At 39.6% G+C, this 27,608-nt stretch overlaps 1 protein-coding gene across 3 annotated transcripts in view; it reads right to left on the bottom strand.

Annotated features, from left to right (window-relative positions):
- UVRAG (UV radiation resistance associated) overlaps positions 1-27,608 on the bottom strand; it is a 312,534-nt gene that overhangs the window by 180,299 nt on the left and 104,627 nt on the right. The gene's annotated exons all lie outside the window — the stretch shown is intronic.

The raw sequence follows: 27,608 nt of genomic DNA, 5'->3' as shown, positions 1-27,608 counted from the left end.
TTACAGTAGTAAGGTGTGGGTGGCAAAGGGAAACGGGGGAAGGGAAAGTATGCAAACGAAGAAAAAATACCTCAGCTGTCATTAGCAAAAGGCATCTACTACCTACCTTACAAAATCAAGAGATTGAATAAAAAGTATTAGAAGCACAGAGTTCAGTAAACTAACCGGATACAAGATCAACCAACATGGAATAATCACAAATACCTTCAATTTCAAAGTTTCTCCATTAACTTTATGTGTTAAACTGAACACACTGACTATCTCAATGGCAAAAATATGAAACCAGTGCCATAAAAACTTTCATTCCATTTCCACAATGTAATTTCACTATAGGTTGTTTGTCTTTGCTTTGGCTCATGACCATAGATTGTATCTTAAACCCTGATTAAACAGCTCATAAATTTGAACCTTTGATCTCAAGAAAGATGGGAAAAATGTATTTAAACCAACATAGGTTCATTTTTAAAACACTGTCTACATCACATTACCCCCAGGGCTTATTAACAGCCATTGTCTTCATGCAGTCTATCCTACCAAATGAACAATTTGCAAACTGAATTTCAATGTACTGCTCTCTATATTAATTCCTCTACTCTAGTAGAGTCTGTTCTAACTTTCACCCCTTCTATCCATTGTGTATCTTCGTATCTTTCTCTTCAGCCCTTCAAAACTTTCCTTCTCATGCTTCCCTAAAGACGTCGGGGAAAATCACATGAATTGCTCTTTTTCCTAAATTTGGTTTAATGGGCATGAAACTAGGATATATTATTTTATTCACTACATATATGAATCACAAGGTTAAACACTTGACTACACTTTGTCTTGCCATTATTTCTCTCATGTATTAATCTGTGCAACTGGATACACAAAGTTTCTTCTCTTCCCTTTCCTCTTTTTATCTTCCCTCTTTGTGTCTAATCAATTTTTTAAAAAAGTTTTTTTTTTAATTGGAAAAGAATATTAAAAGAGAGAAGGAGAGACAGAGAAAGATCTTTCATCCGCTGCTGCACTTCCTAAGTGGCCTCAATGGCTGGAGCTGAGTTGATCCGAGGTCAGGAGTCAGGAACCTCCCCTGGGTCTCCCACACAGGTGAGGGTCCCAAGGCTTTGGGCCATCCTCGACTGCTTTCCCAGGCCACAAGCAGAGAGCTGGATGGGAAGTGGAAAGCCAGAACAAGAACTGGCGCCCATACGGGATCCCAGAGTATGTAAGGCGAAGGCTTTAGCCACTAAGATATCGTGCCAGGTCCAGACATCTGTCTTTCAGTAACACACACACATATACACTTAAATAATATGGTTAAGAGAAGGCTACATTTTCCAGGAGCCTGTATTTCCAGGCTAATAATCATAATATAAAAAAATGGTGGGTCCATAATGATTTTCCCCTTAGCTCTGAGGTTCTGGTATCCAATGCCTGAACCATGAAATTCAGCATAAAACTAATTCTATCAGAAACTCTATTATAGAAAAATCACATTTCCTTAATTTTAATCATACACTTTACATCAAAAACTGTTAAGGTTTGAAGGGGAAATGAAGCCTTTATTGAAGAGAAATATATTTTAAGATTTTTTTTTAAGAGATCATGACACAGAAGATTCCAGACAATTTCTAACTTCTAGTGAAGTTAATAATAAAGATTAGGAAAATATTTACAACTATAGCATCAACAAACTATTCAGCAAAAGAATTATTTTTAGTCATGTTCTTAAGAATGCAGTCTTTAGTAATACGCAATACCAGTTAGGAGGATAATTTTAGTTTGTTCCCAAATTTAAATCAGTCAATGATCACTTACTTCACTGGGAAATCTTACTGCAAAAAAAAAAAAAAACACCTGAATTAAACAGTCTGCTTATTAATTATGCAATTGAAAAGTTTTTACCATAAACTCATATTTTTCCCAATTCAAAACAGGAATTCAAACAGAAATTTAAATAGGCAATCCAAACAGGAAATCCAAAGATTATCTAGCAACTAACTGTCAGTGTATCAAAATTCCCTGAGTTGGTATATTAAATACAAAATTATTCATGCTCAATAATAATCCAAAATTATTAAAATAGCAACTATCTATAAAGATGCAAATCCATATAACAGCCATGAAATTTTTATAAAAGGCAGCATTTTTTACAGTCAATGTGCATTGTTTACTTGTAGAAATACAATAATCAATGAAATGAAAATGTGACAGTATTATAAATCAATTCTTCTTTTCAATATTGCAAGTTCTAGAAATAACTAGAGAACTGAATCATCAATTACAGTCACCTTTACAATCAAAAGATCATGATAATGTCAGCACTAGGATTTATTTTAGATCTTTTAATTTAGTGCTGCCATCTTAATTGACAAAACAAAACCCCAGTAAGATTACAAGACTTACCTAAAGTCTCAAAGCTATGTCAATCTGCTGGGACTAGAGCCCAAGTTTCCTAATTTAAATTTCTTTCTCCTTTTTCTACACTACACTACACTACACTTTCTTGACCTCTTCATTTCATTTGCCTGTTCTATTTGTCATTATGCAAATTGTCTTACTGTTGGTACTAGAAAGTGGAAAAGTTGGTTGGTCCCACAAATTGAAACTCACTCAATTGCCAACACATGTGATTAAATTTACTTATTTTGGGTTTGGGTGTAGTGTTTCAGGATTGGCTTAAAAATTTTCTCCATTTGGCCTACTATCTGAAGAAAATGAGCAAACAGAATTCCTTCTATATTGGCAGTTTTGTTGCAGTTTTAACTGGACACAAATCAAAATTACTACTGTGCCTCCAAAGTCAAGTTTATACCAGCATACTGGCACTGACAACCCTTGAAGTCTTCCAAATTAGAAACCCCCACTCTCTTTCTGCCTCCTTTTCATCCCACTCAGACCTCCAGTTCACTACCAGCTTTGCATGATCACAAATACTTCACAAGACTTCTTAATCGCTGATAGGTAAAAAACAACCAGGATAGAGTGAAGACTCTCCAGACTTAATTTTAGTCTTAATATGCTTATGAAGATTTCCAAATTACACAGGTTATATAAGCATGCACACATACATATTGACTGTGTTTATGTACATGTATGCATAAGGAGGACACTTTGCTATTACAAAAAGAGACACTGAAGGTGGGAATTTGCTATATTCCACGTTGAAGTGCCTTGGTCAAGTCCTGCCTCCACTCCTGATTCCATTTCCTGCTACTGTGCACCCTGGAAAGGAAGCAGGTGATGGCTCATTGAAGCAGTTATGTCTCCCTCACTCTCACAGGAGACCTGACCTAAGTTCTTCACTCTCGGCTTTGACCTTTTCCATCTCCAGTTGTAGTGGACATAATCAGCAGATGGGAGCTTTCTCTGTTCCCTTTCTCCTTGTTTCCTTTTCTCTTCTTGCTAAACTACCTCTCAAATGAACAAATAAATAAAGCGCATTCAACTGGAAAACTAACAATTTCTTTCAAAATGCAGTTCTGCCAATTTAAAGGTAGATTTAAAGGTACACTTCAGAGGCTATGACATGATCTCTGTTAGTACTGCATTACCCATGAAAAGGAATCAGATCAGATCAATCTAACCTCCACTCTGCTATGCCTCACCCACAGCCGGTTTTCAATAAAATCAGCTAAGTTTAAAAAAAAAGGTGGTTCAAATTTGAATAGGAACATAGGGAGATAAAGAGTGATACAGAAGTAGCCAGGTAAATTGTAGAGAAGTCAGATTTTACTAAAATTATTGCTAAAATGTTCTTCAGTACACATCAAAACATATAGGTCTGCCATTATTCCACTGCTGGTCAAAACAGAATAACAGAAATTAGGTTTACTTCTTCCCTGAAAATAATTTTTTTTGTTTAATAAGGAAGGTGGAGTCCCTCCCATTTTTGTCCATCCTTCCTTCTTGCCTTTCAGAATAATACTTAAGTAGAGCCAAACAAGGTGGACTCCTACACAGCAGAGGAGGGCAGGAGGAATGGTAACCAAGCACAGGGTGTAAAAGTCCAAATATGGAGAGAAGGCTACCAGCACTGAAAGCAGAGTCTCCAGGGGGAGAGAATAGTTCCCAAGTGGTGATGTGGATGGCAGCTGCAAAAGGAGACTGACTTCGGACAGAGGGAACTGGCATAACAAACAGCAAGAATAATTGGTTTAATAAATAAAGGTAATGGTGGGGCCTGATTTCTCATAACTGGAGGAAGAGAGTCAAAAATACAGAACGGAAGAAAAGTAAAATGAACCTATGGTATTGGGTTAGGATTAAAGAAATGTGTTTGAATTAACGGTTTTTAACATAAGCAGATAATCAAAGATACCAGACTATAATGTGCACATACGCATGCACTTGTGCCTGTCTCCACTAACAAAGCCTGGAGTCAGTGATACTCCAGTTGCAAACACTACACAGAGGCCTGGATTTTGGTTTTTAAAAAATGAGTCTACAGAAAGAAACCAAAGTTCCTTGGAGAAACAACTAGTTCTAATGCAGCAACTAAGGGAATATGAGCCTAGAATATGCTGTGCCAGTCAGTAAGGAAATATTCAAAGAGTGATGGAAATATTTTACAAGAACACAGAAACCAGCTTGAAGAGGTTGCCAGGGCCAAATTTGGAATGATTTGAGCATCAAAATAAATAATTATAGTACCAGATCATTACACAATGAGTAAAATAAGAATCCATATGTACATAGGAAAAGAAAACCTTTCCTTATAGGAGAATATTAACTGGTAAATGCAGTAGAGGTGACAGAACACTAAAAAAATCATTTGGTAACTATCATTTTAATAATTCTGGGGCCAGCATCCCATATCAGCACCAGTTTGAGTCCTGGCTGCTTCACTTCTAATCCAGCTTCCAGCTAGTACACCTGGAAAAACAGCAAAAATGACCCAAGAGCTTGGGCCACTACCACTCACACAGGAGACCTGGATGGAGTTCCAGGCTCTTGGCTTTAGCATGGCTCAGCCATGGCCCACTGTGGCCACCTGAGGAGTGAACCAGCAGGTGGAAGATCTCGCTCTTTATCTCTTTTTTTCTCTTTGTAACTTATAGATGTTTATTAAAGTTAGTAATTCAGGTAAGAAACACTGATGTATGTAAAAACTAGACATTTAATGAAAAATGAAAGCTAAAAAGATCTCCCCATCACATACTTACTGATTGCAAAGTCAAAAAGGTTAACTTCACAGGGAAGAAATTTGGCACACCACTCTAATCAAGACTTCACCATGAATATCACTAGGAACGGAATGAATCAAAATGTGTACCACTTAAGAGGAACACATTACTTCCACATTCTTTCTTTCAAAAATGTATACCCTGAATCTCTTCTTAAAGAAGCACCATACAAACAGAAACTGGGGTCCATTAAAAAATAACTAGTTCAAAAGTCTTCCAATCGAGAGAAGTCTGAGGAAGAATTTTCACCTGGAAACCAGTACTAACAGGGGAAAAAAATCATAAAAATCAACACAGCACATATAACTGTGTGACGCTAACTATATCTTACAAAAAATTTTCATTTTGATAAAGAATTTCCAATGAATTCTCAAGAAAGTTTGAAAAAAATGAAAAAAAAATGCCAGCATCTTGCGCCTTTTCCATTTGCCTTCTATCAAGGGCCATTTTCACCAGCTTTTATGAATGATGAAAACTCACTATCAGTATCAAATACAAGCTGGTATGCAGATGCCAGAACATACTGTGCCTTAACAGAAGAGCTCTTAAAGTGGTGAGCTTATTTACATATAAACAATGTTTCAAGTCTATACAAATGGCTCCACAGGATAATTCCACATGACAACTTCTTTCTATCACCAAAATCTACTTATATTAGAGAAGAAAACTCATCTAAAAATAAGCACTGAAAAGTGATGGACTCCAAGGCTTCAGAGGAGAGTTTAGTGGTAAAGCATCAAAACTGAAATGTCTAACACACTTTGAGTAAGTGTGGCTTACCATCACAACTATGATAAAAATTTTTCTGCTTGCTATATAAAAAGAGTTCTATAATAGTAGTTTATTTTAGATGGAGAAAGTGAGTTGCATACTCACTTTCTGTCTTAAGAATGAAACATTTGGGGCCTGGTACAGTGGCCCAACAGCTAAAGTCCTCGCCTTGAACACACTGGGATCCCATGTGGGTGCCGGTTCTAACGCAGGCAGCTCCACTTCCCATCTAGTTCCTTGCTGTGGCCTGGGAGTGTAGCTGAGGATGGCCCAAAGCCTTGAGACCCTGCACCCATGTGGGAAATCCAGAGGAAGTTCCTGGGACCTGGCTCCTGGCTTCAGATCGGCATAGCACTGGCCCCAAGTGAATCATGGGATGTAAGATATTTCTCTCTGTTTCTCATCCTCTCTGTATATCTAACTTTGCAATAAAAATAAATAAATACATCTCTTAAAAAAAAAAAGAATGAAACATTTGGGGCCCAGTGTGGTGGCCTAGCAGTTAAAGTCCTCGCCTTGAATGCGCCAGGATCCCATGTGGGCACCGGTTCTAATCCCGGCAGCTCGACTTCCCATCCAGCTGCCTGCTTGTGGCCTGGGAAAGCAGTCAAGGACGGCCCAAAGCTTTGGCACCTCCACCCATGTGGGAGAACTCGAAGAGCTCCTGGCTCCTGGCTTCGGATCGGCTCAGCTCTAGCCATTGCAGCCGCTTGGGGAGTGAACCATCAGATGGAAGATCTTCCTCTCTGTATATCCATCTTGCCAATAAAAATAAATAAATCTTTAAAAAAAAATGAAACATTTGAAGTTATTTCACCAGCACTGCTGCCCAGTTCCAACGTTTAAGGAAGCGTTAGTAATACTGGACCCATGATCATATAATCAATAGAACCAGAAAGGAATCTGATCAAATAATCAACAAAAACTGAATGGAATTGTGGTGGGATCATAAATGTATAGCAAACTTTCATTAAGTATGCCAGCAGCATCATAAAAACTAGAATAGCAGAGGAGGCCTCAAACTTTGAGGATATCAAGAAAGCATTGTAAAGCTAACACACACACCATGGCCTCACATTAGTCATCTACCTAGTGTACTGGGCTGCTGAAAGAATTACATAGCAGTGTGTGTATAATACCTGATACAATTATCTGCATATAATAGGCACTCAGAACTAGTAGTAATTTGTAATGAAAGAGAGAAAGATAAAAAATGATAGCAAAAAGGTTAATAAAACTAAGCTTCCAGTACATAGAATGCTTGTTAAGGGCAGTAAGTGTATAAAGAATGAAGTGAGATCCAAGGAGAGTGATCAACACCTAGAAGAAGTTCCTTAACATGCCAGGCAAGTTTTTCTATCTTCCCATATACTGCCACCAAAGTGCAACCTGTTACTTGCACTACCTTACAAACTCCCAACTATCCTTTGTTAATTTAACACTACCATGTGTGTCAGGGAATGGACTAATAATCATACACATGCTAGACCAGAATTGCTGTACACACACACACACACACACGAGAAAAAATCTACTGGGACAGACAGGAATGGTCAGAGAAATACATCACCCTGTGAAATGTGAAAACAGAAGATGATTAGGTGTTTCCTTACTCTTCAACTTTCACCCCAAAAGAAATAAACAACTGAGCTTACTGGTGCTAAATTTCAGATTTAGAGATAAAGAAGGAAGTTCCTAAAATCTACCTGTTTTAACAGAGTCACATCACAGAATTACACGGAACACACCCCTGTTCCAGAGACAGCTACTCATACAGTAGCACCCTACCTTCCATTCTCCTCAAATTCTGTACAGAACTCCCACTGGAACTGATAGAATGCAGGGATTACTAGCAGAGCAGCATAAGGACCTAAAATCCTTAAAAAGGATTTCTTGCTGGTGATTTTTTTTAAAAGAAGATTTAACTGTTTATTAGAAAGGCAAAGTGACAGAGACAGAGAGTGAAATCTTCCTTCCCACGTGGCCACAAAGGCCAGGGTTGGACCAGGCTGCTCACTGGAACCGGGAACTCCACACTAGGTGTCTTCTATACGGGGTTGGGGGTGGTGGTGGCAGCAGAAACTCAAGCAATTGGGCCATCTTCCATGTCTTCCTAGATACATTTACTAGGAATCTAGCTCCCATGCTAAACCAGCCTGGACATAAACCTGCACCCAATTCATCCTTTAAAATTCTTACTGTGAAGTATATCACATAGCATGGCCTTTGGTTCATAAGCTGTTACAGGGTAAAACTCTTGATCATTTTATACACATTATCATTCTTAAATAATCACCATTATTTGATCATCAAATTGTTGTTCCTTATTTGTGCTGGTTGGAATCCTAGATGCTCCAGTTCCCATGGAAGTTCCTCCTAAAGCATCTGGGAAGGCAGCAGCAGATGATCAGATACTTGGCTCCCTGCGGCCCACTTGGGAGACCAGAAGAGTTTCTGGCTTCTGGCTTCCACCGGCTCAGTCCTGGTTGCTGTGACCCTTTGAGAAGTGAACCAGTAAATGGAAAACATCGTGTGTGTGTGTGTGTGTGTGTGTGTGTGTGTGTGTGTGTGTGACTCTGCCTTTCAAGTGAATGAATGAGAGAATGAATGAATGAATGAATCTTTTTGATGCTATTGGGAAAATTGAAGATCCAGTCTAATAGTAAGAAAAATATCAGACATCTCAATTGATGACATTCCACAAAACATCTGACTTGGAACTCTCAAACCAGTAAGAGAAAACAGGCATTGTAGCACAGTAAGTGACGCCACTATCTGGGACGTTCACGTCCCTTATGAGCTGTCAGTGTGCCTCCTGGCACCTCCACCTGTGATCCTAGCAGTCCTACTTCCAATACATTCCACCCTGCTCATGGAACCTGGGAGGTAACAGATGATGGTACAAGTGCTTGGCTTTTTCTGCCCATATGGAGGACCTCGGTGTTGTTCTGGGTTCCAGGTCTCAACCTGGTCCAGTCTCAGCTATGTGGGCTTATTCGTGCAGTGAGCCAGAAAACAGAATCTGCTTTACAAGTAGATGACCAGAAGTAAAAAATTTTTAAACATTGTCAAGTTCATTGACAAAAAAAGTAACAAACTGTGACAGTCAAGAGGAGTATATGAGACATGACTAATAGTCTCCAGGGTGACACACTAGAGGAACACATCTGAATAAAGCATGGACTTTGGTTAATAATACCATATCAACACTGGCTTTGCATCTGAATAAAAGCACCATACTAAGAATAGGGGGAAACTAAGTGTGTGGGATATACAAACACCTCAGCCATGCTTCTACAAATTATGAATTGTTTTAAAAACAAAGGGCTTTCTAATGTTAGAAAATTACATGACACAACAGCAGTTTGCTGAAATTCAAACTAATTTAGTAAAAGTAAGAACAAGGGCCCGGTGGCATAGCCTAGCGGCTAAAGTCCTCGCCTTGAACGCACTGGGATCCCACATAGGCGCCGGTTCTAATCTCAGCAGCTCCACTTCCCATCCAGCTCCCTGCTTGTGGCATGGGAAAGCAGTCGAGGACGGCCCAAAGCTTTGGGACCCTGCATTCACGTGGGAAACCTGGAAGAAGTTCCTGGTTCCCAGCTTCGGATCGGCATAGCACTGGCCATTGCAGCTCACCTGGGGAGTGAATCATGGGACGGAAGATCTTCCTCTCTGTCTCTCCTCCTCTCTGTATATCTGACTTTGTAATAAAAATAAATAAATCTTTAATGAAAAATAAATAAATAAATAAGTAAGAACAAGGCCCAGCATAGTAGCCGAGCTGCTAAAGTTCTCACCTTCCACACGCTGGGATCCCATATGGGCACTGGTTCTAATGCCGGCAGTCCTACTTCCCATCCAGCTCCCTGTTTGTGGTCTGGGAAAATAGTCAAGGATGGCCCAGAGCCATGTGACCCTGCACCCACGAGAGACCCGGAAAAAGCTCCTGGCTTCGGATAGGCATGGCTCCAGCCTTTGCAGCCGCTTGGGGAGTGAATCTTTGCACGGAAGATCTTCCTCTCTGTCTTTCCTCCTCTCTATATGTCTGACTTTCAAATAAAAATAAATAAATCTTTTTTTTAAAAAAGTAAGAACAGATATTATTAAGAGTAAAGAATAGCAATTGGCATCGTGGTGTAGTACACTGAGCTTCTGTCTACAGTGGGTTGGAATTTCATATGGACTGGTTTATGTCCTGGCTGCTCCACTTCTCATCCATCTTCCTGCTTATGGCCTAGGAAAACATTAAGTGCTTGGGCCTGTGCACCCACATGGGAGACCCGAAAGAGTCTCCTGGCTTCAGCCTGATCTAGCTGTTGCAGCCATTTTGGGAAGCAACAGATGAAAGACCTCTCTCTTTAACTCTGTATTTCAAACAAAAATAAGTCTCTAAAAAAGGAAAAAGAAACAGCAGTGAATCTGTATAACTGACATAACATGACAGTATCGTGAAAAGGTAATACCTAAGGGCCAATGTTGTTGGCCTAGTGGGGAAAGCCAATAACTGCAATGGCAACTTTATGTTCCAGCTACTCACTTTTGGATCCAGCTCCCTGCTAATGGCCTGGGCAAAAACAGCAGTGGATGGCCCAAGTCCATGAGTTCCTGTCACTTACATGAGCGATCTGGAGAAAGCTTTAGGTTCCTGGCATTAACCTGGCCTAGCTCAGGCATTATGGCCATCTGGGGAGTGAAACAACAGATGAAAGATCTCTCTGCCTCTCCAACTCTCCCTGTAACTGACTTTCAGACGAGATCGGGTGCGTTCAGGGTGATATGGCCGTAGACTATAACTGACTTTCAAACGAATGAATGAATGATCGAATGAATGAATGTTTTTAAAAATCAACATCAAAGTACTAATAAAAACTAACAAATTCTGAACCAAAAGTCCTTTTTATTTAAACAAAGGAATATATCTTCTTTAAAAAAAATTTTTTTTTAAAGCTGCATGATCGAAAACAAACCTAATAAAAACAACAACCCTACACAAGAACAACAATCCTGTATTTTTGCTCTGGGTCCTTTCCCTGGGGATTTAGTTGACAAGATGCTCTTTGAAAATATCGACCTAATCCTCCTCCAGAAATTTTTGAACTGATGTCACAGTTAAAGCTTAAAGTTCTTAAAAACTGAACAAAATAAGCTCCCTCAAATTCTAGCACGAAGAAGGGTAGGACACCTGGGAAGCCGTTTTGTGCCAAGTTTGCTGACAACAGGTAGAAACCAAGTGAGCATTTCCTTCTTAGAAGCTCAAAGGCAATTACTCCAATCCTTTTGGAGGTGGGGAACATTTAAGATTTGCCATCATTTAGGATAAGTTACCTCTTTAAAGCATGCACAGTTCCACATATATACACATGAACTCTTACTTGCATGAAGGTCAGGAATGACCTTTTTACTTCTTTCCAAAAGTGCCTCATATGTGTATTCTGAACTCAGAACGTAATGGGAACAACCAGTTCATGATAGATATTTTTAAATCAAAATGAGACTCACGTAACACAATACTAACTGCTTTAAAATGCAAAAGCGACAAAGTGAACATTTAGCCTAGTGGTTGCAGCACCCAAACAGCACACGTGAGAACCAGGGGGGAGGAGGCAAAGCTGGAAGGGGAATGTGGGCTCCCCTGCTGGACAACCACTCCCACTGGAGAGCATGAGTTGGGATGGGGGCAGACCAGACCAGGCAGGGCTACAACACCTGTAGGCCTCATGGGAGCTAAACTGGGGAAGGGCCAGGGTGGGCTGACTGTCCCAACTGGTGCAAGCAAAAATTAGAGTGGGTGAAGGTTGGTTGGACTTTGCCACATCATCAGATGGCAGAGGCTGGTACTGGCGGCCAATTCTGTAAAGTTAAATGCCAGAACCACCTGGAGAGTGCACAATCCAGAAGTTGGAGTGGCCTAGTAGAGAGATAGTGGGCACCTCCCTGGTGGGTAACCACTCCCACTAGAGAGCATGAATACCAGGACAGGGGCAGGGGTGGCTAGACAGAAAGGCACCCGCCAGTATGTGTGTGGTCTGGATAGTAGGTTGGTTGGGTTGAAGTAGGCTTCAACGCCCACTGGCAAGTATCAGAGCTAAATGGGATGTGGGACAGACTGAACAAGCCTGCGGTGCATACTGTTATGCATGGGAACCAGGGTAGGGGGCAGGCCTGATGGGGGTTATGAGGAGTTGCCCCAACTAGGCTGCAGCTCCCACTGGTTTGCGTGTGGACCAAGTATGAAGTGAGTAGGATCAAGCTGGACTACAACACCCATTGGTTCAAGTGGATGACAGGGCTGGAAACAAAAATGACCCAGCAATTGCAACAACCAGCATGTGCATAAGTTGATTGGGGCGACAGACTGTGCCAGACCCTGTACTGGAAAATTCACACAAGAATCATGTTTGGGATCATCTCAGATGAAGTTTCTTTGGAGATCCCTCCAACTGAACTGCTTCAGCCCCAGTAGATTCTGAATAGGTTTCATCGCGATTGGAATGGCGAAGTTGGCAGCAATTCAGAACTGTTGAACTATCAAAACTGCTTGAGCAGGACCCTCAGAGAGTGCCTCACGTCGGGGACCTGGGATGGATGGGAGGCTGGGTGGGGCTTTTCCCTTTGTTTCTCCCCTAACCCCAGACACAGGGGAAAAAATTATATTAGTGTGGAAACAATGGTATTACCCAATTTCCAGTAGCCCTTGACCCTTTGTATCCTAATCAACTAAGTAAGATCACTTAAAAAAATAAATAAATTTTTAAAAATAGGTAAATCTTTGGCCCAGTACAATGGCTCAGTAGTTAAATCCTCACCTTGCAATTGCCTGGATCCCACAAAGGCACAAGCTGCTCCATTTCCCATTCAGCTCTCTGCTTGTGGCCTGGGAAAGCAGTTAAGGATGGCCCAGGTCCTTGGGACCTCGTATCCATGTGGGAGACTTGGAAGAAGCTCCTGGCTTCAGATAAGCTCTGCTGTAGTCATTGCGGCCACTTGAGAGGTAAACCAGCAGACAGAAGATCTTTCTCTCTGTATCTCCTTCTTTATGTAGATCTACCTCTCCAGTAAAATAAATTAATTTTTAAAAAAGATATGTACACCCCACATCAGAATATATGAGTTCAATTCCCAGCTCCAGTTTCTTCCTAGTGTACACCCTAGGAAGCAGCGGTGATGACTCAAATAATTGGGTTCCTGCCACCATAATGAGAGGCCTTGATTTATTTCCAACTCCAGCCCTGCCCTATCCCCAACCATTATTGACATTTGGGAAGTAAACCATCAGACAGAAGTTCTGTCCATCTATCTATGTCTTTCCTCCTCTCAAGTAAATAGTAATAATGAGGGGGTTAGGGGAGAGACAGCATAATAATTATAATATGGTAAGTAAATTTATCCCTGCAATTCTGATATCCCATAGAGCTATTGGTCCGTGTCAAGGCTACTCCACTGTGACCAAGATCCCTGCTAATGACCTGGGTCAAGCAATGAAAGATGACCCAAGTGTTTTGGGCCCCTACAGCCATCGGGGAGACCCAGATGAAGTTTCTACCACCTGGTTTCAGCCTGGCTCAGCCCTAGCCACTGAGACCATTTGGAGAGTAAACAGTGGATGGAAGATCTCTCTCTCTCTGTCCCTACCTCTCCATAACTATGATTTTCAAATAAATAAATAGAAGGAGGAGGAGGAAAATAGGAAGAACAAGAAGAAGAGGAGAAAGAAAAGGAAGAGGGGAGGAGGAGAGGAGCCAAAGGGGAGGGAGGAAAAGGAAGAGGAGGAGGGATTTTAAAACTTCAAATGAAGGCAGGTACCATAGCTCAACAGGCATCTTCAAGTGCTGGCATCTTATATGGGTACTGGTTTGTGTCCTGGCTATCCACTTCCAATTCAGCTACCTACTTGTGGCCTAGGAAAGCAGACAAGAAGGTCCAGGTCCTTGGGACCTTGTATTCATGTGGGAGACTTGGAAGAAGCTTCTGGCTTCAGATCGTTTTGGCCCTGGCCATTTCAGCCATTGGGGGAATGAACAATTGAATGGAAGAGCTTTCTCTCTATAAATCTGCCTTCCAAATAACAAAATAAATAAATCTCTTTTTTTTAATCTAATGTACAACTGAGAGGCTTTGAGGGCAATTGTACTGTCTTACAACAATCAGATAATAAAAAATTCTTAGAGAAAAGCAAACTCAACTACTTCCCTCTGGTGTCTCCTCTTCCCCCTTCTCCAATTTCCTTTCTCCTTTATTGCACCCTATTTGTTCCTTATATCATTCTGTGGTTATGTTGCAATGGTGACTGTAATGGGTAGATATTTACTCCAATGACAGATCTAAAGCTTACTCTGTCCTCTGAAAGAACAATTCCATTAGTGCATTTCTAATTCCTTAAAAAAAAAAATACCTTCATTCATTGAGTCAACCAACATATACATTCTTTTGGCCTACACTGAGGACACACACGAATGATGCCCCTTCTAATATTCACAAGCTATATTAGCTTCCTAATCTGTAAAAGCAAGGATAACAACACCCCTGTTATAGGTTGCCACAAGAGCACACAAGTGCAAGTATTTTCTCCCATAGTCTGAATAACCTCCCATAGCCTGAAGACAAAGTTTGTTAAAACTCATGCTTTCCAAAACACTGGTTTCCTCCAATCCCTAAAACTCCTCAGTCCTTCTAATATACATAATGTGATTATGTCACTTTCCCTTTTCATGTCTACTTGATACATTACCCTTAGTGCCTATTCCACTTAGTAACTGAAGATTTCAGTCTCTCTCTCTTACCTTCCCTCCCTCCATCCCATACTATCACTATTATTACCATTGTTTTTGATCCATATAAAAATGTATTTAATACTACAACCTCAGGAACTTAATACCTCCAATCAAAATAATATCAGTAGCTTAAAACTGCAACCAACACACACACACATATCCTTTCCCCTTCCAAATTACAAACCTTCATGAAAAGCCCAAATTCTCTAGAATGTGAATAGCAACATGAGAAAAAGGGAAAGAAAATGGAGTTAGAAAACCCCAACTCTATCACAATACAATCTTACGATATCCCCTCTGTGGATATTAGGTTCCTTATTAGTAAAACTGAAAGAACAAAGAATTGCAACAATCCAATGGGCTTGTTTTGAAGATTAAACAAGATATAAAGGACTTACCTGGAAGACAGTGCATATTTTATAAATGTGCATTTAACTCTTACTCAAAAATTGTCTGTCAAATTAACTAAATAACTGTTTGAAGACATGCTGTTTAAAGTGGCTCTAGTCCAAAAGTCCTTCTCCCTTCTCCAGGTGAAATATCCTCTAGTTTGTACATGAATGCTTTAAAACTATTTGCCATCTGGGACATCTCCCCTCACTCTTAGAGTGTGTTGGGATGCAGATAAAAAAGTATTCTCCAAATAAGCTCTAACAAACACCAAATCCAGAAAGACTATTATTTATCTCCATCTGGGCAATATATTTTAATTCATGCAATATAAAATAATATTAATTGCTTTAATGTTATTAAATTAATTTCTTGGCTTATACTGAACTTCTCATGAATTTTAATCTCCAGATGCTTTCTCCATAAACTGTCTTAAGCCAGTTATCCCCAAGGTTCAAATCTGACTCTGCCACAAGTACCAAAGAATCTTGGGAACAGAGAATTCAGTGCTACTGTGGAAAAGCCCTTTTTACCTGCATAGCATCATGCTTTGCACATTGTCGAAATATAAGGAATAGGAGGAGGGGTGTTAGCTAAGAAAAAGTCACTGCCTCCAATCATTTCACATTTAGTACACTAAAGGGAAAAGAAACGAAAGGAATCGTGTGGTCCTTGGGTCACAGACACACCTTAATGGCAAACCTACAGATGTTACTAGCCAATCCTCCAAGAGAAGAAATGAGGAACACATTCAGTGTACTTTGGAGAGTTCAGCAAAGCCTATTGCCAAAGTCTCCATTGTGTAGGTGCCACAAGATTCTGAGGCCTTCCCAACCCACTTCATGCTCAGGTGCACCACCAAAGATATTTTCCTGGGAGAGATATGAGTGCTTTTAGACAGAATCAAGAAGAGAAAGGAAATTCTCAGGGAATTCCTGCCACATGAGATGGAGAAGCATAATGAAAAGGTCACTTCCACAACAAAGACCTGGATCTGAGTGACTCACCAGCTGAGTATCTTGGGAACAAGGAACTCAATTTTTTCAAATTTCTGTTTCCTTGCCAATAAAACAGAAAAATGATAGTAGTATGGTTATTGTGACTCTTCCAAACATATGTATGCTAAATATATAAAATGAAATGATTTTTCATGTTTTAGATACTTAGGCATTACTTTTCTTTCCCAAAACATGAGTAGGCCTTTTGCAGAAAAGGAATTTTGACTTACTCCAGATCACAACATAGTTAGAAAATATTATTAACTTCTCAATGAATGAAAGACCCCTTGCTTGCTGTATCTGTAAATCTGTCCAACTACAAATCCCCAAAGAATCTGGCTTCTCAAGTTAACAGAGTGTTTCCAGTCATGCAGAATCAACTGCAGGAATAAGGTGAATTCAAAGTCCATTCTTGGCGATAAACACGTACTCTTACATTCCCTTCTAAGGTGAAATACCCCACTTCCAGAACAAGGGTTAGTCCAAGGGGCAGGTAGAACACTTAGAGGCACAAAGCACTGATTCTCCCCAATCTCTGATAAATTGTCTTAATAAAGTGACATGCTAAAATCAAGTTATGGGTGGGGTAGGTGTTTAATGGTAACTGGTTATTTTCATTGGCAGAGATACCAGGGTGAAATCACTAAACCTTGGAAAGTTGCCCTGGAACATGCCTGGCACCAGTGGGAATGTAGAAGTTGCAAGGAAGCTAGGAAGGGCCTGATGGTAAAGTCTTAATTCGCAGTGACATCTTAAACAAAGCAGCCTCAGTCAAGTAACCCTGTGAATTTAAGCCAGAATTAGCACACAGCAGCAGAGACAGACTGAGTCATGGGTAGAAGAATACTCACACACTTAACTGACCTCAAAGCCTGTCCTTTATTTCTTTACACTGATTTTGTCCATCTTCTTTGATTCTTCATTCATGATTTCAACATAAGAAACTTGACTTCTGTTCTAAGCCAGAGTTTCTAAAAATTGTTTTGGAGATGGCTCTATTAATTTACCCAGTAAGCTCTCATTTTCTCTTGAATATTTAAATACACTTTAGAAAATGGACCTAGCACCATGAACAGCCTACACAAGTCTTGGTTAGATTCTATGAGATGGGCCCAGAATAGTGACACAGTTCAATTCCTAGCTGTTCTGCTTTGATCCAGCTCCTTGTAAAACAGCAGATGATCCCCAAGTTCTTTGGATCCTGCCATTCGTGTAGGAGACCAAGATGGAATTTCAAGGTCTTACAAGTGTCTGAGCTAGTCCCAGTCACTGTAGCCATAGGAGAAAGAATGAGCCAATGGAAAGTGAATCTTCGCCCCCACAACCCCGAATCTCTCTGTATCACTCAGGCTTCCTGACAAATAAGTAAATAAATAAAACAAATCCTATGAGATCTCTCAAAAAGTTCCTACTAGATTATTAATTTAATAAATTAATTTAATATTCAATGCTTTCACAATTTTTTTTTCTCTAGTAAGCACTTTACCCGAACTCAAAATTCAGGTATTTTACACTAAAAATACACTATAATCTGGCAAAACATATCCAAGCTTAGTATTAGTCATGTTTTGAAAGGTAATTTTAAATTTACCGTTTAAAAAAATTCCTCCAAAAATATACCTATTATTCTATTTATGCATTTATATTATACTTCACCCATTTGTTGCATAATCACTGAACAACCTTTATGCATTTTGTTCTGGGCTAGTTTGGTGCTGTATGTTATGGGAAAAAACTGTGGCATAGTAAATTAATCCATGAGAAAAATTAATCTCCACACGAAATGGAAAACCTACACAATATACCTGAAAATAAATTCAAAATTCTGTTAAAGACGTAATTTAAAAAGTAAAATAAAGAAGTAAAAAGACAGCTGAAAAATAACTGAGGAATCAAGGTTGAGGAAAGGCCCCTAAATCAACACTACCAACAGATACAAAAGAAAGACTTCTACAATATGACAAACTTAAAATTCATACATATTAAGATGTAATTAAAGGGTTGGGTAAAAAATATCCAAGACTCTTAATAATTTATGAGAAAAATACAAACAGAGCAACCTTTTAAATAGGTAAATAAGATGAACATACAAATTAACCAAAGAATATACTAAATGACTCACAACTCCAAGGAAGACTATTCAGGTTTATTCTTAGCTCAAACTAAGTACTTACAGCAGACTAAAACAAAAGACTAAAAAAAACAAAATCAAATCATACTGAAGTTAAATTTGCATTGATCGGATTAATAAAAACTTAGGATACACTGCCAGAAGAGATTCAGGGTAATTAGCAATGTCCCATATTCTAGTGCCATTAGGAAGCAATCTGATATCTCTTAAAATTAAATCTGTATGTACCCTGTGACTCAGAAATCAAACTCTGGAAAATTTAATCCACAGGAATAAAAGTATCACAAAATAAGCTAAAGGGCCCAACGCAGTAGCCTAGTGGTTAAAATCCTTACTTTCCATGTGCCAGGATCCAGTATGGGCACCAGTTCACATCCTGACTGCTTCACTTCCCTTCCAGCTCCCTGTCTGTGGCCTGGGAAAGCAGTAGAGGATGGTCCAAAATCTTAGGACTCTACAACTGTGTGGGAGAGCCAGGAAAAGCTCCCAGCTCCAGCTTCAGATTGGCTCAGCTCTGGCTGCTGCGGCCATTTGGGGAGTGAATCAGTGGATAGAAGATCTTTCCGTCTTTCCTTCTCTCTGTAAAAATCTGCCTTTCCAATAAAAATCAATAAATCTTTTTTTAAAAAGAGTTTATATGCAATAAGTATTTTCTGCAGTAGTATGTACACTAGAAAACAAAACAGAAAAACTCCAAGGCCAGAGTAAATATGAAATGCCTATCATGAGGATAACGGCTGAATATATACAGTAACAGTCCCATAGTGAAAAAACATTCAAGAGTAAACAGAGAGGATATGTACATGGAACACTGAACAAGAAAAACAAGATGCAAGGCCAAAGACTCCTGTACATAAAACAAGAATTTAATTCATATATGGGGCAGGGCAACTGGTGCAGTGGTTAAGGTGCTACTAGGAATGCCCACATCAGAGTGCTAAGGTTCAAGCCCTGGCTGCACTCTGGCTGCATTCAAACCTGCGTCAGCTCATATTCATCTTGTGGTCCTAGGCTTGTCTTCTCATTTTTCTAAGCTTCAGTTTTCTCATCTATCAAATGGAGGTAGCTTCAGTGAAAATCAATACCATACACTCAGGTAGTCTCATTACTAACACGCGCTATGAACTGCAACATGGAGATGCTACTTAAATTTAAGCTAGCTTTGCTCCTCCCACATTCCCCTACAACTTTTATTTGAAAGGGAGTGAGAATTCTTCCATCCACTGGTTTACTCCCCATGTGCCTGCAACAGGCTGAAACCAGGATCTAGAAACTCAGTCTAGATCTTGCGTGTGGGTAACAGGATCCCAGGCTCTGGAGTCACCACCCGCCGCCTCCCTCCCAGGGTGTACTTTAAAAGGAAGCTGACTGCAAGTGGAGGTATCAGGACTTAAAGTAGGCACTCTGATAATGAACAGGCACATCAAGCAGTGACTTAATCAGTGAGCAAAATACATGATTCCATTAACTACGCTTTTTCATTTAGTTTATCTTCCTTAACAGTTGGACCATTTCTCCCACTCTCCTTTCTCATGAAGTAGTGAGATGGCTTTTAAGAATTCAAACATAGTGACAATTAAAGGTAGGACAGCAGCAAGCATTATTTACCAAAGCTGTTTACTGGAATCAAAGAGTATACTACACAGCAAAGGTTCAGCTGTCATTTCTTGCTGTTAGTGTCTCCTAATGGTAATCTTCCAAATTCCTCTTCTAACTTGCTTAAAATAAGCAGTCCAACATGTGGTAAGAACCTAATCTCCACCAGAAAAAGTATGCAAGTTTTAGCACATAACCTCTTCTCACAGCAGAGCTGTCTGCATTCTATGTGGTTGCAATTACCACTTAGGAAGGGACTATTGCATCAAGAGAAAAAAGCTTTTCCTGAAACCAAGTTGGTTATGACAGCCATAATTTACAGGTTATAAGCAAAGTCATGCCCTTACACCTCTCATCTGTCTTCTAAATACTGCCTTAGAAACAATTTATTTGTTGTGAGTAACCCCTCTTAAAATGGCAATCTTATCAATGAAATTATTTTTCTGTGGAAGTGGGGAGAGAGAAATTTGCCTCCAGAGATAAGTTCTTCCAGAGAAAGTTATGTAATTAGTAACATCAAATGTCATCAAGCACTGAAATTTTCACCAGATGCTAGAGGAGCAGAAAGAAAAGGGACAGTTGATGGCCCACAGATAAAACTGCTTTCTCAACATGTTTTAGACATTAGCCTAGAAAATTTTACATTGTGTTTCAGATACTATCCCAGAAAAAATTTACCGGATGCAAACCACCAACAGGGGAGACATTGTTGTGGGGCAGCAAGACAATCTGTTGTCTGCAACACTGACATCCCACTTGGGCACCAGTTAACATCCCACTTGCTCCACTTTCAATCCAGCTCCCTGCTAATGGCCTCGGACAAGCAGCAGAAAATGGCCCAAGTGTTTGGCCCCTGCTTCCCAGGTGGGAGACCCAAATGAGAATTAGTTCCTAGCTTTTACCTGGTCCAGCCCTAACCATCACAGCCATCTAGGGAAGTGAACCAGCAGTGAACGCTCTCTCTGTTTCTCTCTACATAACTTAAGACTTTCAAAATAAAAATCAAAAGAAATAATAAAAGCTTAGTTATCTATAATCTGATGAACTATTGAATCTAACAGAAATAGCATTTATTATCTATTTAATACACATGATGATACACATTGTGAAAGAGCTAATACAAAGACTATAATACTAGCTTCCTTGCATCATGGAGTTCATAGTTTAGGGGTTATATGAAGAGAGGAGGAAGGCATTTAAACTCCAAAGCCTCAGGTTAATGGTTAACAGACTAAAGGTGTAGGCCTGACCTAGTTATGGTAGGATCTTTGAAAAGCGACTGGATTGGCTTAGGTTGCTCGGCTGAGTAACAAGAGTAAGAAAAACCAAAAATGACTAAGATTACCAGGTTGGCTACCTGGAAGGGTGATACCAACATGATATAAACCTGAGGAAATTACAGGGGAGGGTTAACTTAATGAGTGTAGCTCTGAACATGCCGGAGTGCAGGTTTCTGGAGAACATCAAAGTACCAATGTCCAGTGGTCACTGGGAAACACAGATCACGGATGCAAAAAGGAGACAGAACTAGAGATAAGAGTTTCAGAGTTTCTAAATGCAGATGTGCTGGTTGAAGCTGTGGCAATGGAAGACAATGCTCAGAGCAGAGATGCAGTAGAGTTCTCAGCACAGTAGCTAAGGAAAGCCCAACAATTAGTTAACTAGTATTGACAAGATAGGAGAAAATACAGCCACAAGAAACAACCCCGTACCTCAAGAAACTGTCAGTTTCATCAGTGAGTATTGAAGTACACATGTTAACTATTGTAACTGTTCAGGATCATAAAGGTGACAATTTACATCAAAGAACTGAAAAACCTGATATACTTTTAATACCCTTTGTTATTCTGCAATGGGTTGGAAGAGCAGAGAACTCTTCCACCTTCTTAGAGTGTATGAGGAAGATGTTAAGTATAATCTATCAAGATTGTAACAGATAACTTACAGACAGCAGACTTGAATCTGCATAAGACATCAGCAAAAACTATAAAGACATACAGTGGGATCCAATAGCAATCCTGACAGCCTCTTAACAGGAGGTCATATCCACAGAGCAGGAGGGGACCCCAGAATAGAACAGGAGGACAGGAGGAGGCTTGTATCCTAACCCCAGAGACTCCTGGTACCTCACCAAGGACTATCAGTATGGGCACCAAGGACTATATCCCAACTGCCAAGGAAATCAGAGGGAATTGGAGTGCCCTCGTAGACCGAGAACTCTGAGGTTAACCATTCCCTATTGGATCTCCCACACAGGATGGAAGAAGCCCAGAACCCTCCTCACAGGGTCTAATGTCATCAGAACAACAGCCAGGAGCCCTGAGCGGTCCTCAGAAACAGAACAGTAAACTTCCTCGTGACTCAGGAAAGGAGCTTTCTCTGGTCCTGACTTAGATCCAACTTTGGCCTCCCACCCTCTCTTGCAATGACCATCAGGGTTGCTCCAGAGCCCCCAAAATTAGATCAGATAGACACAGAGAGATCAATAAGGAAAGCTTAGAACAGACAGGAAAAAGTCAGCTTGGACACCCATATACCTTACTAGGTAGGACACAAAGATCAGTTATTCCTCACTAAGGTATTGAAGATTTCTCTGCACACCCCTCCTAAAACTGTTCTGCTCCTCAATTGTTAACATATGGCTTGTTAGAGTTATAAGCCTGTTTGGACTATCCTAAAATTTGCGAAGTTCAGTAAAAATCATGCTTGAATACTACAAGCTGCTAAATATAAATATGAAAAAAATGCACAAGACAGCTGAATAGTACCCTACAACCACTTTCAGGTTTAGAGCAGCCGGTTATGTATAAACTAAAATTGAGATGTCAATGAAGCAGTTACAGGATATGGTTTAGAACTTGCATTTTCCAACACATTGGTCACTCAATATCATGTCAATTAACTCCATGATGTTGTAAATTTCCATGTTTCTTCTTGTTGTTGAATTTGTGTAGTGACTTTTCATTGCAGGGGATGATATCCTGCCAGCTCTACTTTCAGACCAAGGATGGTCTCCCAATGAAACTGTTGAATTTATTTGGACAATAAGATACTGGACTCTCTGCATGGTCTATGTCCGCAATGAAGGAATCATGACTGGTTATGAACTGTACCACTGTAACAATATGGAAGAATTCAATATGGAGGGAGGGCTTGGGGGAACTCCAGAGCCTTTGGAACTGTGTCATAAAATGAAATAATAAAAAAATGAATAAATAAATAGAAAAATAAAACGAAACAAAAAAAGCAGAGGTGGCAAACATTAGAATGGCAAGAAGAGAAAGGGAAATTTTACTGAAAAGTGGAAAAGTTTAATTGTTGCAAGACAAAAGAACAAAGGAACACGGATTTAACAGAGAAAGTTGGTTTTCCAAAATAAGCGGCATGAAAGCAAAGAAGAAAACTACTGTCTATTGAATGTCTACTGCATGCTATAACTGGCCCATGATCTTTGAAATATTTTATTTTGTAAAATTCTCACAGTATGGGCTCGGCGGCGTGGCCTAGTGGCTAAGGTCCTCGCCTTGATCCCATATGGCCGCTGGTTCTAATCCCACAGCTCCACTTCCTCTCTATCTCTCCTCCTTTCAGTATATCTGACTTTGTAATACAAAGTAAAATAAAATAAAATAAAATAAAATAAAATTCTCACAGTATTCCTAATAGGATGAGAGAAATAAAATCCTCCTCTGACAAAATTAGCCTGAGTTATACAAAAGTTAAATAGTTTGCCCCAAGTTCTACATTCCATCTAACTACACATGGCAGCTTCAGGACTGGAACCTAGATGGAAGACCAAAGTCCTAAATTTTCCACTGGACTCCTTCTTACTAAACTGGCAGATGGACATTTCAGAAGAGGAAGTGGGTTGAAGACACACTTGCCTCCCAATAAAAGATCTAGCTCTTTTAGAAAGTATAAAAAAGAGCAATTTTTTAATATAAAAATCATCTTTCCATCTCAGAGAACAGGCAGGATTAGGGAGGCTTCCTGGCTTACAGGATCACTCCTCAGGCTCACTCTAGTTAGAATTCCAAACCGCCAACTTGACCCAGTCATACCTCTCTTTACAATATTTCAATAGCTCCTTATCATTAACAAAATTTTTTTAAAAATTGGAAAGGTAGATCTACACAGAGAAGGAGAGACAGAGAGAAAGATCTTCCATCCGCTGCTTCACTCCCTAAACGACTGCAATGGCAAAAGCTGAGCGATCCAAAGATAGGAGCCAGGAATTTCTTCTGGTCTCCCACACAAACGCAGAGTTCCAAGGCTTTTGGAGTGCCTCATCTGTTTTCTCCATTAAAAAAAAAAGATTTATTTTTATTTTTATTGGAAAGTCAGATATTGGAAATTCAGATATACAGAGAAGAGGAGAGACAAGAGAGGAAGATTTTCCATCCACTGACTTACTTCAAGTGGCCGCAAATGGCTGGAGCTGGGCTCCAATCCGAAGCCAGGAGATTCTTCCAGGTCTCCCACATGGGTGCAAGGTCCCAAGGCTTTGGTCTGTCCTCAACTGCTTGCCCAGGCCACAAACAGGGAGCCAGATGGGAATTGGGGCTGCCAGGATCAGAACCAGCATGTGCAGGATGAAGCGTTTGGCCACTAGGCTACTGTGGTGGACCCTCTGCCTCAGATTTTTCAAAAATTTAATGAAAGAACAGAAAGAAAAAAAGCTATCTAATAAGCTTACATTCTTCAATCTAGAATACAAGCTTTTCCAAAAGGTAACTTTGAAAAGCTACATGCTTATTCTATAGTACTTTATACTCTACTCAAGTCCTACACTTTTGTCACCCACAATTAAAAATGAATGGAATTTCAAATGCCATATAAAGAACAACATTGACACCTTGTGGTGAACATCCTAAAGTATCAAAAATAACAGAGTGGCTCCTCATCAAAAGTCTGTTTACCTCAAGACAAACCGGAATCCAGGGACGTCAAAAAAAAAAAAAAAAGTTAAGATTGAGTTTAATTACCATCACATTCCCCAAACATGGATTTGGAATGACCTGCTGACATTTTTGGGGAAAAAAAAATGAAATTAGCCTAAATTCTTAAATATGGGCCAAATTATCTCAGTAATTGTTTTCCTACAAAATGGCACACACATTCGTGTGAATGGGCTTTGGGCCTGGGATTTAGGCACTCCAGAATTCTTGCTTAGTCAACATTTCCTATTTCTCTGGGACAGCACATGGAAATAAGTTGAGACAGAAGATGTACATATTGGTGGTTAATGGGCAAAAGGTGACATTATTAACCTGAACACACTCTCAATAAACAGAATCAGGAAACCTGGGTTCAAATCCTGATTCCATACAACACCGAAAATGTTGTACAGTTCATTGATAGCAGATTTCATGTTCATTCAATATTATGGATGAAATAACTCCAATTTTACAAACCAAAGCAATCATGAGAAAAAGGAAGGTATATATTTTTTAAATGACTCCACCCGGTGGGCAATGCTGTCTAAGTTGAAACAATGAAGTTGATATGTTAAGTACAAACAAAGCTTCCTACAAAACACTTTACGTATATCAGTATTAAGGTAAAAGCAATGGCAAGCGAGGAATATTTATCAGAGCAGAAGATAGGCATTTTAATTCCATTTTGTTCATTAACTTTGACAAGCACAATTTAAAGTTCCCAAGTAAGTTCCTGGGTTCAAGAAAGTAACTGATAAATAGAGCCTTGATATAATTCAGAAAAGTCTATCTATAGTTAGCTAAAAGCAAATATGCAAATGTGATGAAAAGAGTATTCTTAATAAAGCAGTTTGAATTACTAAATACCTTAAGAATGTGTAAGGTCCAGGGGGAGAGGGAAGGGGGAGGGGTGGGGGGATTCTCAGAGCCTATGAAACTGTCACATAATGCAAAATAATTAATAAAAAAATATATATATATATAAAAGAATGTGTAAGGTACCCTAAAAATGAAACTCCCAAGAGCCCAGTCATAAGAAAATCAATGCTTAGTAACCAAGCAACTTCCAAATCAGCCTCTGACTTGGCACCGGAGGACACCCTGCATTTAAGATTTCTTCTAGTCATTATGCCATTTCTAGGAAGGTGAGACCATGCAAAGGATTCACAAAATGTGCTTGTCAGAAAACCTTCCAAACACTCTGGAATTTGGTGCGCCTACTGACTGCAGATTCTACACTTCACACAAAGGCTACACTACTGCCTAATCACAAAAACAAAAGCTTCTAGGAGAACAATATCACAGATATGCTCATAAATAAGGTAAATTCTTAGCATCACTGCTTTCACCTTTTAGAAGGATTATAAAAGTTAAATTAACTAGGATGAAGCAGAGATCATTAAAAGCAGGTCACCAGGTAAAATCTACTTTCTTATAACATCACAATGCTTCACAAGATCAAACAGTCTTTCTTCAGTAACTAGTGTTCCGTTTTATCACAAAGCTTTCAAAATCCCTTAAAACCATTCTATTTTAGCTTCCTTAATGCTGCACTATTCTTCCAAATCCTTTTCTTCTCTCACATGGTAGCTTTTTTTTTAGAGTTCTATCAGTTTTTCTAGTAAGATCACACAATCTTATTTTTATAAAGTATCTTCAAAATAACAGCACTTACACTCTCATCTCACAGAAGGAAATGGGGCAAGAAATATTAGTAGTTTATTAAAATTCAAAACTATTTCTGGACATTCTTCTTTTCAAGGTTTAATAGTCCATGTGGCCCAAACTGAATAGGTGTGAGTGTGTGTGTGTGTGTGTGTGTGTGTGTGTGTGTGTTGTGTGTATAGGTATACACACAACACACACAACTTTTACTTTCCATTTCCACTCTCTAATTACCAAATCCTGTCTGCTATGGCCTATATTCTAAGCCAGGATGGGGAACATCTGGTCCATGGGTCATATAAGCCCTACAAATTCATTTATTCTGGTTTTGCCAAGGCAACCACAACTGGGACTTGAAATTCAATAAAGCTATAACAGGCTAATTTTTACACTGATCATTATGTACGGCCCATGAATCATGTTCTAAGTATCCAAATGGCCCTTGGCAGAAAAAAAGGTTCTCCTTCCCAAGTTCTTAGCAGTGAAGGTGAAGGCATCTCTCAGATAAGAGGCAAGTCATCACACATCAAGTGATTACTGTAGTCAAAGTCACTGTCTCTTAAGAGTAATTTGCACAGTCCATGACACTAAACTCTATTTCATCATGCACACGATTCAGCATTTAAAAAGGAAAGGCCAATTTTATAATACTTATAAAATAACCACTTCTCCAGTCATCTTTCTGACTCTTCCCCCAGTAGATACATAGAGCATGTCTAATGGTCTGAAATTTATGAAGTGTTATGTCAACATTAGAAAAATACTGCCAAAATCAAATGTCAATGAACAATCTGTCTGAGGAGGGTGAACACTGGTTGAATGTCACTGTTAACTTTATTTTCAATTGCATTTATTTTGGTAGCTTGCCCCCTGGGAAAATTTCCTTGATGATCTACCGCATTCAAAATTAAAGCCAAATTTTAAAATCTTGCAAAATTAAGCCCAGACATTATGAAAATACCAAGCTGAGACATTTAGGCCTCTGAACTTTAGATTCATACAAAGCTCCTTTGGTTTGTCAAACATGATTCTATCAAGATGAACAGCAGGTCAAAGCTTGAAGCCATGTCTGGGACTGTTAGGGAGTTTTCCAGTGACCCTGTAGCTGTTAAGACTTCAGTGAGTCGAAACTGTGCACTTCTGAGTGCTGCTCTTTAGAACACAGGATGCCAGAACAC

This window comes from Ochotona princeps, chromosome 4 (assembly GCF_030435755.1).
Source record: "Ochotona princeps isolate mOchPri1 chromosome 4, mOchPri1.hap1, whole genome shotgun sequence".
In the NCBI taxonomy this organism is placed as follows: domain Eukaryota; kingdom Metazoa; phylum Chordata; class Mammalia; order Lagomorpha; family Ochotonidae; genus Ochotona; species Ochotona princeps.
Note: the sequence above shows the minus strand (reverse complement) of the source record. Positions and strands in the feature narration are given on the sequence as shown.